At 39.6% G+C, this 16,348-nt stretch overlaps 1 protein-coding gene across 3 annotated transcripts in view; it reads left to right on the top strand.

Annotated features, from left to right (window-relative positions):
- The window catches only part of LOC137034925 (uncharacterized), a 32,401-nt gene that overhangs the window by 6,909 nt on the left and 9,144 nt on the right, over nucleotides 1–16,348 (top strand). The window lies entirely within an intron of this gene.

Below are 16,348 nucleotides of genomic sequence, written 5' to 3'. Positions count from 1 at the left end.
GCCGCCGAGCAAGCAGCATCTCCAGTCTCAGCCGCCGAGCAAGCAGCATCTCCAGTCTCAGCCGCCGAGCAAGCAGCATCTCCAGTCTCAGCCGCCGAGCAAGCAGCATCTCCAGTCTCAGCCGCCGAGCAAGCAGCATCTCCAGTCTCAGCCGCCGAGCAAGCAGCATCTCCAGTCTCAGCCGCCGAGCAAGCAGCATCTCCAGTCTCAGCCGCCGAGCAAGCAGCATCTCCAGTCTCAGCCGCCGAGCAAGCAGCATCTCCAGTCTCAGCCGCCGAGCAAGCAGCATCTCCAGTCTCAGCCGCCGAGCAAGCAGCATCTCCAGTCTCAGCCGCCGAGCAAGCAGCATCTCCAGTCTCAGCCGCCGAGCAAGCAGCATCTCCAGTCTCAGCCGCCGAGCAAGCAGCATCTCCAGTCTCAGCCGCCGAGCAAGCAGCATCTCCAGTCTCAGCCGCCGAGCAAGCAGCATCTCCAGTCTCAGCCGCCGAGCAAGCAGCATCTCCAGTCTCAGCCGCCGAGCAAGCAGCATCTCCAGTCTCAGCCGCCGAGCAAGCAGCATCTCCAGTCTCAGCCGCCGAGCAAGCAGCATCTCCAGTCTCAGCCGCCGAGCAAGCAGCATCTCCAGTCTCAGCCGCCGAGCAAGCAGCATCTCCAGTCTCAGCCGCCGAGCAAGCAGCATCTCCAGTCTCAGCCGCCGAGCAAGCAGCATCTCCAGTCTCAGCCGCCGCCGAGACCTCAGCTCCAGCCGCCGCCGAGCCAGCCCCTATTATGAACTTTGTGGTTGAAACAACATACAGCCCTAAGACTGTTTACCCTCCCTGCCTCCCTCTCCCACCTCCATCCATTTGTGTTTGTACTGAACCTCCACCTCAAGCCCCCTCGCCCAGATCTCCACCTCGGACCTCTGGGCGATTACCTACACCCTGGCTCCAACCTCCCTCTGCTCCACCGTTGCCCATCAGTCCTCCAGCCTCACAAGTCTCCATCCTGCCCCCGTTCACACCTTGGTCCCTCGTCAGCCTGCCCTCCCCTCTGGACTGCACTCCTCCGTCTCCGCTCCGTCCCTCCATCCCTCGTTTCCAGTTGGCTTCCTCACTCCCCATGGTGTTCACTTTGTTGTCTGTCGTCTGTGTTCAACTGCGGCCTTCTGGAGCCCCGGCTGCGCTTCGGTCGGCGGAGCCATGGATTCCGCCATCTCCCGCCGGTCCTTCTGCGCCGACTGGGCTTGACGGCGTGAGGACGTCAGCTCCTGACCCGCCATGTCTGCCCGCTGCACCTGACCCGCCATGTCTGCCCGCTGCACCTGACCCGCCATGGCTGTCCACGGCTCCTGACCCGCCATGGTTTTTGGACCTGCCCTGGAGACCTCCACTCCAGTCTACTCCTCCCCCTGCTCCGGTTTGAGGTCTCCAGGGCGCCCGCCCCCCTCCCGGTTGTTACATCTACGGCGCGAGGACGCGCCTACCGGGAGGGGGAGGTACTGTTACAGATCCCTTGTTTCCCTGGACTCCATTTCCCAGAATCCTCCTGTTCTCCACACCTGCACTCACTTCCCTCGTCAGTTCCTCATCATCACTCATCACCTGCACCTGGACTCTATTGTTAGCACTCCCTTTATATTGCACTCACTCCCTTCACTCCTCGTCCGTCTTGAATGTTGTTTACTGTTGTGTTAAGCGTATGTTTGATGTCTCCTTGCCTATGTTCATTAAAGTATTGTCTATTTGTGGAAATCCGTGATCTGCCTCATCTCTACACCAGCATACCGTAACAATAGGCTAGATGTTTAGGATAAATTAAGAAAATGGTTTTGGAATCTTGACCACACTTTCCTGACCAACAGGTGTTAATGTCCCTTGAGAATGTATATCAAGCGCCAGATTGTTATTGTTTATACATTTCTTAATGTACTTTAATAGTGTTGATTAGTAAAACAATATGACTACTTACTTTTGATACTTAATTTCAAACAATTATTATTGCCTCATTATTTCATGTATTTAATTCATACTAAAAGCTATTGTTCACTTATCTTAATTAAAAAAAATAAAATAAAATCTTTAGCAGATGATTAACGAAATAATAATTACTGAGATCCCTAGTTAAAACATTTGAAAATTAACCTGCATTGTTATGAAATTTGTGATAAGTATTTTCCTATATTTTGTTAATGTTGATTTCTTGAAAATAATAGACTATTAAAATGACTCAATATCGCATATAGTCTGATATTGTGAGCTAATGTATTCACACATTGTATATTCAGCTGTATTAATTAAAACTCTTAACACTATCAAAATTATTCCATAATGTTATGTTTCTAGATTATAGTTATAAATTTTACATGCTTGAATTTGAAGTTGGTAATAATCGTGAACATAACATAAAATTGCTACTTTGGTGGTGTATAATTTGTACAGTCATTAATCTCAAAGAGAAAGTGAATAAATTCTTTTTTTTTAATTATTAGATTTTTAAATAGTAGGCTACAGAGATTACATATACAACTTTGTATGCAAAGTGTCATCAGAACACAGGAAAATATAAGAAAAAAGTAATTGACAAAAAACATGAGGGTAACATATTAATTTATTGTGGTAGCGACGTGCCCCTTCTCCGGTGTTGGTCTCATGCGTCTGTGTTGCGACGTGCCCCTTCTCACACGTAAAAAGTACACGACTGTTTCCTTCGGTTGGTAATCTCTGGCACAGTCTAGCCCTCATACCTGAGGAGTCATGAGCGAGGATACAGAGGTGCATCCTTTGCGGAAGTCTTTCTCATCAAGAAACGTGACGCACGCATAAATTCTCCTCCCCCTTCATATCTGTCACAATAATATAAATGTATGCTTTACTTTTACAGTTTAAATAAACTTTATACCTCATATATTTCAATGGGGCATCTTACTTTATTAAAGGTGCCCTAGATTGTTTTTTTACAAGATGTAATATAAGTCTAAGGGGTCCCCTGAATGTGTCTGTGAAGTTTCAGCTCAAAATACCCCATAGATTTTTTTTTATTATTTTTTTTAACTGCCTATTTTGGGGCATCATTAACTATGCACTGATTTTTTCAGCACGGCCCCTTTAAGAGATGCGCTTCCTCTGCCACACGAGCTCTCGACTATAATACAGTGCATTTACAAAATGCACACAGCTAATATAACCCTCAAATGGATCTTTACAAGATGTTCGTCATGCGTGCTGTATGCATGCTTCGAATTATGTGAGTAAACTATTTATTTAGATGGCTACGTTTGATTCTGTGTTAGTTTGAGGCTATGCTCTGTGGCTAACGGGCTAAAGCTAACATTACACACTGTTGGAGAGATTTATAAAGAATGAAGTTGTGTTTATGCATTATACAGACTGCACGTGTTTAAAAATGAAAATAGCAACGACTCTTGTCTCCGTGAATACAGTAAGAAACGATGGTAACTTTAACCTCATTTAACAGTATATTAGCAACATGCTAATGAAACATTTAGAAAGACAATTTACAAATATCACTAAAAATATCATGATATCATGGATCATGTCAGTTATTATTGCTCCATCTGCCATTTTTCGCTGTTGTTCTTGCTTGCTTACCTTGTCTGTGCACAGATCCAGCCGTTAATACTGCCTTTCCTTGTCTAATGCGTCGAATGGGCTGGCATTATGCAAATATTGGGGTCATACATATTAATGATCCCGACTGTTACGTAACAGTCGGTGTTATGTTGAGATCCGAGTGTTTTCCGGAAGTCTTTTAAACAAATGAGATTTACATAAGAAGGAGGAAACAATGGGGTTTGAAACTCAATGTATGTCTTTTCCATGTACTGAACTCTTGTTATTCAACTATGCCAAGGAAAATTCAAATTCTGATTCTAGGGCACCTTTAATATTTATTATAATTTTTTAAAATAACCAAATTTTATTAACATATGGTTAGGTCCCTGAAGTGCAGCTGATGACGCTTTGAAGTGACGCTAAAGCCGAGTTCAGACTGCACGATTTTAGCCCCGATTTTGGCTCGCCGACAGGTTTCGAGAAATCGCCGACAAATGCCCGAAATCACAGGCAAATCGGTGCTCGTTCACACGAGTGACAATCATGCAGTGTGAATGAGCAAAGACATGATCTGAGAGAATCGACGCCCGTGAGATATTTGGCATGCTAAATATCTGGACCTGTCAGCGATTCAAAATCCTGCTGTGTGAAAAGTGTTCTGACTGAAAACTACATCGGCGATGACCGACAGCCAATGAGAGAGCAAGATACAGAGCAGTGGGGAGTTCGGGGAGGAGTTATAGACCACAATATCAGCAATATCAATATCTCCCCAACCATTTCCTCCTCCATATTCTTCTTTTCTTTTTCTTGTTTTCGCTGCAAATCAGCACACAGGCAATTCGAATACTGCAAGCTTCTTGCAGGCTACCATTTTTAATAATAAACCCAGTCTCACGTGAGAACTCTGGTCTTGTTTCCTTGTCACATCTCGCGTTGTTTCCTTGTCACATCTCGCGTGTGTTTGGTTGTGAAATGTAGTTTGCGTGCCAGACAGAGTTGTCGGCGATTCTTCCTATTGTAAAGTCATGCGGTGTGAAACCATCTGTCACCGATCCATCGTGCAGTATGAACACAGCAGCGACTGAATGCTGGCCAAGATAGTAATGCAGTGTGAAAAGAACAGCGACCCGACTACTTTGAAAATCGTGCAGTCAGAACTCGGCTTAAAGGGAGTGAGGCTATATCATTATGGCAAGACGTTTTAACATTTAACAGCTAGACTGGATATGTGTTGCGGATATCTGTATTTCAGTTTTGCCTCGTCGAAAAGAACATTTCGGATGTCCGTAACTACATTCTTCCTATCCATAATTGTCATTTCAGATATACACAAAGACATTCTTCCTAGGACAAATGACGTCACTTTTGCCATTCATTTGTATGGGGTTTATCATTACAGATATCTACAATTCAGTTGCAGATATCCACTATGTGAATTACGGATATCTGTAACTGAATTGTAGATATCTGTAATTCCAGTTTGAGATATCTACAATTTGATTCTGACTAGTCACAACTCCAGTTCAAGATATCTTTAATTCAACTCAATTCAAGATATCTACATGTTCCTTTTCAGATATCTCAAATTAAGTTTTGACTAGGCGAAATGACGTTGTAGATATCTGTAACCGGAATTATGACTAGTCAAAATGGCGTTGTAGATATCAAAAACTGGAGTTAGGGATAGTCATAATTTAATTGTAGATATCTATTATCAAGTTATGGATATCTTGAAATGAATTTTGATTAGAGATATCTGAAATTTGAGATATCTGTAACTTTCATTCCGCCTAGTCAAAATGTAATTGCAGGTATCTTGAATTAGAGTTTTGACTAGGCGAAATGACGTTGCAGATATCTTTATGCAAATTAGGCCGGCACTTTTAGGCGGGAGCAGAGCGTGTTGTTCTAATCATTCAAATCGCAGCTGTTAACTCGTAATTAGCACTGATTGGCACCATGCCATAATCACTAGTCATAATGACGTTTGAGATATCTTTAACCTTCATTCTGCCTAGGCAAAACTGAATTACGGATATCTGCAATTGTCATTTAAGATGTGTGACGAGTTGAATTTCGTTTTCAATGACGTAATTGCAGATATCTGTAATTCAGTTTTGCCTAGTCAAAACTGCATTACAGATATCTCTATCTGTCGTTTCGACTAGTCACAATGACGTTACAGATATCTCAAATGACAATTCCGACTATCCAAAATGTAATTACGACTAGTCAGAAAGATGTTGGTGATATCTACAACGTTAATTCCGGATAGTCGAACTTAACTTTTAAATGTTAAAACGGCTTTCCATAATATCATTTCACTTGATTCAATTCCTACGTCCTCGCGTCTTTTCCTTGTGTCCTTGGGTGCTTCTCAATTCTTATTTGTGCATCCTCGTTTCCTTTCCTCGCGTCTTAGCTCCACCCCTTCAGGATGCGAGGGAAGGACGCAAGGAAAAGACGTGAGGATGGAGGAATTGAATCAAGTGAAATGATATATCCTCACTCCCTTTAGCGTCACTTCAAAGCGTCATCAGTTGCGCTCGAGGGATCTACCCATATGTTGTTAAAGTTTGGTTATTTAAAAAATTATAATAAATATTAATAAAGCAAGATGCCTCGTTGAAATATATGAGGTATAAAGTTTATTTAAACTGTAAAAGTAAAGCATACATTTAAATTATTGTGACAGATATGAAGGGGGAGGAGAATTTATGCGTGCGTCAGGTTTCTCGATGAGAAAGACTTCCTCAAAGGATGCACCTGTGTATCCTCGCTCATGACTCCTCAGGAAGCCTCCTCACTCCTCGTTCCTCGCCTCCTCGCGGTGCAATTAGAGAATTGAGATGTCCTTCAAGATGGCTGAGCTCGATCGTTTTCCGGGTCATAGGATGGAGGACGGAGGAGCGAGGAGACGAGGAGGGATATTGAGAAGCACCCTTTCCCTCACATCCTGAAGAGGTGGCGTTAAGACGCGAGGAAAGAAAGCAAGGAAAGGAAACGAGGATGTGTAACCGGTCCTCTGCTGACCGCCGTTACCACTATCTGCGTTGTGTGTAAGAAGACTCAGGACACTTCTGATGTCGTTCACCAAAAAGGGATTTAATGTCAGCCAGAGCCAGCATTAACTTCACTCCATCTGTTGATTAATATGAATAAAGTTCATATCTCTCTCTTGTGGGTGTTTCATAAGACAAACCTCTCCCCAGCATAACCAATGTGAACTGATTTTGTGTTACAATAGAAAAAATAAACATTAACATTGAAACATTACAGTATTAACACAGTACAAAAGAATAAAAGGACATCAAAAGACAATAAAGAGTGAAATACCTGTTGATTAATATGAATAAAGTTCATATCTCTCTCTTGTGGGTGTTTCATAAGACAAACCTGTATGATATAACATGTTAGCTGATTGATAACTCTAAACCATGCAAATAGATATCATACGGCCCACACGATATAACTTTATATTCTCAATCCACTCACGTATAAAACATACAACAGAACACTGCAAACAGTCTCAGTACTATTTACAATAAGATATTTAGTTGATTTATAAACTTAGTCAACTTATTTCACTCGTAAAATGCAGAGCTCAGAAAAACGCTTCTTCTTCTTCTTCTTCTTCTAGGATTTTATGGCGGTTGGCAAACCAACTTAAAAGGTGCATTCCCGCCACCTACTGAAATGGAGTGTGAAGCGCATACTGGAAAGGAAGTTTAATCTAGATCTACTCTTTCAAAAAAAATAAATACATTTAAAAAAAAAAAAAAAATATATATATATATATATATATATATATATATATATATATATATATATATATATATAAAGAGTTTACACAGAAGGGAGTTTTACATTCTATTAAATAATCCTGTTTCCTTTAAAAATATAAATAACTCATGATAAATTCTTGATTGTTTGGTACCTTCTCCTAGGAGAACCTGAAGTGTCAGCTCATTGATATCTATATTTCTTAAGGCGTGTCTTAGCTGGGACCGCTCTCTTTCATAAGCTTCGCATTCTATAAGCACATGTTCTACAGTTTCAGCTAACCCACATTTATCACACTTTCCATTCTCATGTTTACCAATTCTTTGTAAGCATTGATTTAATAAACAATGTTCAATACGCATTCTTGTGACTAAAACGTCCTCTTTCCTGTTTCCGAATCTTCTTCTCTCTGAACCAACTTTTCCTTGAATGCAGTAAAAATGTCTACCTTTTGTTCCTTCATTCCATTCCTTCTGCCAAATGTCCTGTATTTGTTTCGCTATTATCACTTTAATTTCTGTTTTACTTAATGCCACTTCAACGTCAATTTGTGAATGATTTAATGCCTGTTTAGCCAGATTGTCAGCCTCCTCATTTCCTTTCACACCCATATGCAATGGAACCCATACAAGATTTACCAGAATTCCATACTGTCTTGTTCTGTAGAGACTCTGCATTACTTCGTTTATCATGTCTTGCCTTGCTGATGATGTTCCACTTTCCAAGCTATTTAGAGCTGATAGAGAATCTGTACAAATCACTGCCCTTGTTGGTTGTATTTCTTCTATCCACTGAAGTGCTAGACATATTGCTATTATTTCTGCAGTGAATGCCGAAATATGATCTGAAGTTCTCTTTGACATTCTAATGTTAAAAAGTGGAATATATACCGCTACTGCTGTTTTCCCAAATTCTGGGTCTTTTGAACCATCAGTATATATTTGCACTGCATTATAATAAGTTTGATCTATGTATTGCTGTATACCTACATTTTCTAATCTATTTGTATCGTTATGCTTTTCTTTGAGCAATTGGATATCAATCAAAGGCATTGGGAAAAGCCAAGGAGGAATTGCTGACCTAGCCACAGTAGGGGCAACACTGAAATCACTTAATCCTATTCTCCGGGCTTCCTCACTGGCCTTCCATCCAAAACTTGATAACTTTTTATGTCCATATTCCCAACAGTCCTCCAACACCATTTTAACTGGGTGACTGTCCGAGTGTCCCTTTATGCTTATGAAATACCTCATCTTTAACTTGAGTCTACGAATTACTTGAGGCATTAAACCCATCTCTACTTGCATTGCTGATATTGGGGAGGATCTAAACGCTCCACAACAAATTCGCATTGCTTGAGACTGAATTGCCTCTAGTTTTACAAGTTGTGTTTTGGATGCAGTGCAATATACCATACTGCCATAATCTATTGCCAATCTTATTAGAGCACAATATATTATTTTAAGGGACTGGCGACATGCTCCCCAATCAACTCCTGCTAAACACCTCATAATATTTAATGCTTTTTTGCATTTGTCAATCAGTTTCTGTATATGTGTACTAAAATTCAATTTCAAATCCATCCATATACCTAAAAACCTCACAACTGCTGTTTGTTTCACTTCTTGTCCATACAATTTAATGTTAATTGTAGGGTTACTTTTCCTTTTTGCAAAACAAATTACCTGAGTTTTATCTACTGAAAACCGAAACCCCCATTCATTTGCCCAGTTTTCTACCATTTCAACGGCATTCTGCAAACATTTTTCCACATACTTTACATTACGCCCTCTTTTCCACAGTGCTCCATCATCTGCATATAAGGATCTTCCAATGCCCCTATCTACCTTTGTAAAGATGTCATTAATCATAATGTTAAACAGAATTGGACTGCTAACGCTTCCCTGAGGTGTACCATTCTCTATTGTGTGTATCTGGGAAAAAGCAGTACTTACTCTTACTTGTATAGTTCTGTTAAACAAGAAATCCCTGATCCAGTTATACATTCTTCCTTTAATCTCCATTTTTTCTAACTTAATTAAAAGTCCCTCTTTCCACATCATGTCGTATGCCTTTTCGACATCAAAAAATACCCCAACTAAAGCTTCCTTATTTACCTGAGCCTTTCTTATTTCAGATTCCAGGCACAGTACTGAGTCCATTGTATTACGTCCTTTCCTAAATCCACTTTGATAAGGTGATAAAATATTATCCCTTTCAATGACATACACTAGTCTACTCATAACCATACGCTCCATTATTTTGCATAAATTAGACGTTAAAGCTATAGGTCTATAGTTATTTGGCTGTGTATGATCCTTGCCTGGTTTTGGAATTGGCACTATGACCCCATGTTTCCAGTCATTTGGTAACTTTCCTGACTCCCAAACCTTATTAAAAAGCCTCAAAATTGGCTCTAATGCTGTCTCTGATAAATGTTTTACCATCTCATAACAAATGTCATCTCTGCCTGGAGATGTTTGCTTAACCCCTGCAAGCGCTTTTTTCACTTCATACATGGTAAATTCTGAATCCAACGTACTACCCGAAAGTCCTTTTTCCTCCAATAAATGAGGATATTTACTTAGTATCTGGTCCCTAGCTTTCCTCACATCCTCTGATAAATTTGAATTACTATGAACTTTAACGAATGTTTCTGCAAACACCCCTGCTTTACCGCTTTCAGATAAAATTTGTCTATTATTATATTCTAATACAGGTATGTTGTAATCTCTTTGTATCCCGCCCATCTTTCGTATCATATTCCATAACTCACTTATTTCAATGTCTTCCCCTATTCTATTACAAAATTCCCTCCAATAATTTCTTTTAGACGTCCTAATAACTCTTCTCACTATAGCTTGTGCCCTTTTATAACTAACTAAATCATTAAAGTTAAGTGACCTTCTTACCCTCTTGAGTGCTTTATTTCTCCTTTTTATTGCCTCATTACATTCCTCATTCCACCACGGCATAGCTTTCCTCCTGCTGCCTGCCTTCCTCTTACCTATTATTTCTTCAGCTGTACTCTGAAGAACTTTGCATATTTCATTATTAAAAACATCTACATCTTCTATACATTCACTTATTTCCTTCATTTTGCTTTCACATAACTCCTTATACTTATCCCAGTCCGCTGACTTGAACCTCCACCTAAGCATTCTTTCCCCCACTCTTTGTTCTATATCTACTCCAACTTTGCTGCAAATAGGAAAATGATCACTTCCTATTGTACTTTGTTTTAGTACCTTCCATTCACATTTACTCGCTAAGCTTTCAGATACTATTGTCAAGTCTAATGCTGAATGCCTTCCCTTATACAAATCAATTCTAGTATGACTTCCATCATTAATGCACACTAATCTTCCCCAATCTAGCATATCTTCGATGATCTCACCATTATAATCTGTTTTTGCGCTTCCCCATATTAAACTGTGAGCGTTAAAATCACCACACCACACCGTTTTTTGATTTCCATTTCCTCCTATACTTTCTAGAATATCCTTGCTTAACCTATCACATGGATTGTAAAAATTAATTATTCTAATACACCGTGATCCTTCCCATATTTCCACCACCACAACTTCTATTTACCTATCTACCTCAACTGTTTTGTACCCAATTCCTTGTTTTATAAAAGTAGCTACTCCACCTCCATTCCCTTGATGTCTATCCCTCCGAATAGTAATATAACCCTGTATTAGAAAGTTATATTGTGATTTAAGCCAAGTTTCCTGTATACATATAATATCTGGACCCTTCTCTTTGTTTGCTATAAATTTCTTAAACTCCTGTCCATTTGCTATCAAACTTCTTGCATTCCATTGCAAGATAGATAACACCATTAAGATCCACCACATGTTATCTGACTATCTACTGTTTGGCTATTTAATGTTGGAATCTTGAGCCTTTCATTTATCATGTCAACAGTAACATTCCCCAGATCCAAGTACTTTTCTGCGGCTCTGACAATGATTTTGATTCTTTCAGTCCTGCTTTCAGTTTGAGCTGAACAGTTCACTACTTCAGCAATAAATGCTACAAATGCCACCTTATCATCCACTACTACCTTTTCATCTCTTTGCTCTTCCCTCTGTTGTTTTGAATGAATTTCTTCCTTCCTAGTTTCATTTGTTTTAGGAATCTGGTTTACTTTCTTCAATGCCTCAGCGTATGTTATCCCTTCTGTCATTCTAACATTCTGAGCCTTGACTGCTTTTTTCCGTATCTGACAACCACCGTATCCTGCACTATGTTCCCCACCACAGTTGCAGCATTTAGGATTTACACCTTGCCCACACTTGCCGTACTCATGTTCGCCTCCACACCGCGCACATCTCTGTTTACCTCTGCATACTGCAGCTACGTGACCAAATTTTTGACACTTATAACATCTTAGCGGTGGAGGAACGTATGGTCTTACCGCATATCTTACAAATCCTAAATAAACTTTCTCTGGCATTTTATTTTCATCAAAATGTATCATTACTGAGAGGCTGTCTATCTTTTCGTTATTTCTAACACACTTGAGCCGTCTGACAAACTTTACCGCTGCTCCTGTGATATTCTTTTTAATCTTCTCCTCCGTGACATCTGTCGGAATCCCTGATACAACACCTCTAACCCAATTCTTTTCGTCTGGTATCGAGCATATCACCTTATGTCCAATCATTGATTTTATACCCAGAGCTGATTTTTGCTGCCTACTGTCTTTACAAAACAGCATCAGATTGCCATCCCTCAAAGTCTTAATGCTTTCGACCATCCCTATCGTTTCTTTCAATGTTTTCGTCAGCTTCAACGGATTAATCACATTTACTAAATCAACAAACTTCAACAGTACCTTATACTCTTCTTTCCTTCTTCTAGCCTGGAGATTTCCTTTCTCACTGCCCGAGTCCCAGTTTTTCTTTCTTTTCCGATTTTCTACTACACTCCACTTACTACTTTCATTCTCGCCGCCTCCACTATCCACATCCTCCATTTCCGGATCACTTTCGGAATCTACGCTACTTCCTTCCATCAGCGCTCCAGTCACAATCCAGCTGTCGCCACCGAGCCAAACAACACAGTCGGCCAGAAAAACGCTTACCTCTCTCCAGCATAACCAATGTGAACTGGCGAGAGGCGCGGAGTCACTCGAAAATGGCGTCAGCAAAGCGCCAGAAGAAAATGTCAAAATAAAAGTCTCTAAATAGTGAACAGCAGAATCAACATATTACTCAAAGAAAACGGAAAAATATAAATATAAAAATACTTTAACTTGTTACAGATGCACAAATAAGAATTGAGAAGCACCCAAAGAGTATAGAACCCAAGAGGCGACACTTCAATACTTTTTTGCTAACAGTCACTAGATGGCGCTCCAGTAGCGCGGCCATTATGGGGTGAAAATACTAACCGGACCATAGAATCCTTCACATCTTACGCTCCCAAAATCTGCGAATTTCACTGCCAAATCAGAAGCGCAATAGAACAGTTTTTAAAATTAAGTCACCAGTAAATTGTATGGCTCCTACAGTAAATGTTGTGTTGTCTTATATATGTTTTATTACCAGTTGTGGAATCCAACCATTTATCCATCTGAGGTAACGTAGTTAGCCTACTTGAGTATTTCCATTTTATGCAACTTTACACATTTATTAATAAATTTCAAATCATTATGTTTGCAGCGAACAATATATTTCAGACCTAGTGGAGTAATAGTAATAATATCTAGGACTGAATTTAAATATAGGCTATATTGTACGTTTTAATGGATCACGCTACAAACATAATGATCTTATAATACATGATGCATTGCTGTGTCCGTTATCACATAATTCACACTTTTGCTTTAACGGACATTAGACAACACTGCAAAATATTGTCTAACATTCCAATTTTTCTGATGCATGTCCTTAATTTAATTTCATATGTTGGAAATAATTAAGTGTTTATAAGCCTTTTAAAGAATTTTAACCAAAACTGACATGTTTCTAGAGAGCAAAGGTTTTGTGGAGAAAAAAAGTGGAAGAAATAAACAAAGTCTGTATAATAAACCGTTAAAAAATTAAATGATCACTAGTCTAGTGTTTGTACGTTATTCTGTGTTGTCATCATTCAGGTTTTCGGCTAATTTCAGCTTTAATGTATGTTTTTTTTAACAAAGCAGCTGATATTCCCATCGAAATCTATTGTCAGTCTATATTCTTTGGTGGAATGAAGCGCCCATCTCAAGACACTTCGCGGTCTACACTATCCCACAATTCATTGCGCGCCGGTGACGACAGGTGTTCAGGTGTGAATTCACATAAATGTAAGATATGCCCCGTGTTCACCAGTATCTAAATCAAACTGTAATATCTGTGATGTCCAAAACGTCAGTTTTTCATAAATACTGTATTTGTCTCTGAGATGGAGTGCAGTTGAATAAAATCCTAATGAACTATACTTTAAATTTAGACTTAAATACAGAGTAAATGTATAAATATTAATGTATTTTCACAGTTAACATTTCATTTAACATAAAACAAACAAGGTTAAATAGTCACAGACGATATAAAACTAACTTAGTTTAACCATAAATATTTTGGTCCAGTGTCCCGTCGTGAAGCATGTCAAAATCCAATAGAAAGTCATAAATCTTTAAAATGCACACATAAACGTCAACTGTCAGCTATCTGTCACACAGCCGCTAGCCATGTAACGATGCTCAGCTCATTGTTGCCAAGTCTGGGATTGGGATACTTTCACACTTGTGCTGTGATTGCACTACTTTTGGGATGGTTTTGTTGCGCAGACTTGGCAACCCTCCACTCCAAAACCCCGCCCCTTTCATGCACTTCGAAGTGCGCAGCCCCTGAATTGGGACACAGCTACAGTCAGTATAAAGCAGATGATAAGCACCAGCTGAGGACAATCGCTAATCAGCAATAATGAATTGCCCAGCAACACAGGTGATCACACCCACACACAAAAGCCCTATTCAGATGGGATTAGTTTTACATGGGGAGGTGGGGTAAAGCTTCTCAGTGATTTTAGTCCCGTCCGAATGTGCCATCTCAGTAATCATTATGGACAATGTCAGTAAAGATTATGGTGACTTTTACCTTCTGTAAAAAGGTCCGGAAAAATTACCTCAGGTAATGGCCTACTAATCCCGTTTGAATAGACCCGCTGTAAATATGTACGGTAAAATTCCGTCATTTCCTGTTTAAAAGTAGTTTTCTGCGCATGTATAAAGCATGGAAGCCCTTGAAGCAAGGGCGTAATTTCCACTGGGGACAGGGGGGACATGTCCCCCCCCGCTTTTCAAAATCCCGTTTGTGTCCCCCCCACTTTCAAATTAATTTATGATTTTTTTAACCGAACGCCGTCATGGAGGAGCAGAACACAGAGCCTGTCTGTGTCGATGCGCGCGTTCGCGTCCAAGAACGTTGCGTGCACACTCTAAAAATAGCTCAGTGAAGGTTCTAATGAGCAGGTATTTTATACGGCAAAAGTGGGAGTAATGGAGCTAAAGAAATAGACTAGCCCCAATTAAGTTTTCGTGCACTATATTCAAAGTCATCTGAAGCCATTCCATAGCTTCATGTGAGGGACAGAAGAATATGTACATCGTTAACTTTTAAGTTCACGGAAACTCTTCTTCCCTCCGCTGCAGCTGTCAATCATTCTCTGTTCAGCACTCAAACAGCGTCGCGTTCAGTAAAGACAGTCAGCACGGTAAAACTATTCCGATTATAATACTTGATATGTAGCCTAGATAAAGGGCTGTGGATTGGCATAAACTAACTTGATCTTGCTGGAGTTTAATGCTGTTTCTAAACGATGTCATGACTTAGATGCAGATGTACACAGGGATTCTCTTTGTGCCAAACATTTATAATGCTCAGCGAAACTGCGCGCTCTGACTCGGCATTGTTTCAAGCGGTTTTTACTGCTGTTTTGAAGCGTTTCATATTATTATGGTTTTGCACACTGAAAGATTATTAATAGCATATTTTTTTCTGTCGTATCTTGTTGCCCCATTATAAAGCTGCACAATACATTTAAAAATAAATGTCTTTTAATCTTACATTAATATAAATACATATAATTCTATACATAGCTATACATATAAATCTAATCTATTTTTTCTTCATTTTATAAGAATTCAAATAGTAATTTTAAACTTTTTGTTAACATTTGGATTTTATAAAATTACTGTGCAAAGTTTACTGCTGAATTATATACTTACCTAGTTTATTTATTTATTTATTGTTCAGCTTATGATTATATATTTTTATTCATTTGTTGTTTTCTGGATTGTCAAAGAGTGACCACTAGTTGCACAAATACAGATGTATGGATACAGGCCCCTGCTAATAAATTAATTCAACAAAGGTAACCTCTTTTGCTACATATTTTTAATGGTTTAAATGTGTACTCTACATGTTTGACCACTTATGAACTATCATTTAGCCTACTATATGTTGTGTATGTGACCAATGTGCCATACCATCACCAATAAATAGATACTATTAGAGCACAAAATTGTTTACAAGAGAACAAATTTCTTCATTGATCTAGTCACTTAATTTTGCTCTCAGAATGCAGCAGATTTATGCATTTAAATTTAAAATGTACAAAGCTTTCCTACAGGGGGGCATGTGAACAATTGTAATGGGATGATCAGGTTCAGATATCTAAATCAGAGAATATCATTGGGCGTTTGGCGGGTGGATGATTTATTTTTAACAGTGGATTCAGGTAAAACCCAATGCACAGACTTTTTCTTTGTTCAATTTGGATACTGAACATGGGTTGGAGCTCTTTATTTTGAACTCTCAAAGTTCACCATATTAATGAGTTTATCTTTAAAATGTACAAAATTTTCTTCTGGGGGGGCATGCCCCCGGACCCCCCTAGAGGGTGTGTGTCCCCCCCACTTTTCAAACCAAAGTTACACCCTTGCCTTGAAGAAACATTTATTTGTGTTGTAGGTGGTGGGACAAGTCTGTGGCAAACCGCAAGTAATGTTAGGT

The sequence above is a fragment of the Chanodichthys erythropterus genome, chromosome 13 (genome assembly GCF_024489055.1).
Source record: "Chanodichthys erythropterus isolate Z2021 chromosome 13, ASM2448905v1, whole genome shotgun sequence".
Taxonomy (NCBI): Eukaryota; Metazoa; Chordata; class Actinopteri; order Cypriniformes; family Xenocyprididae; genus Chanodichthys; species Chanodichthys erythropterus.
This window is presented reverse-complemented; position numbering and strand designations above follow the sequence as displayed.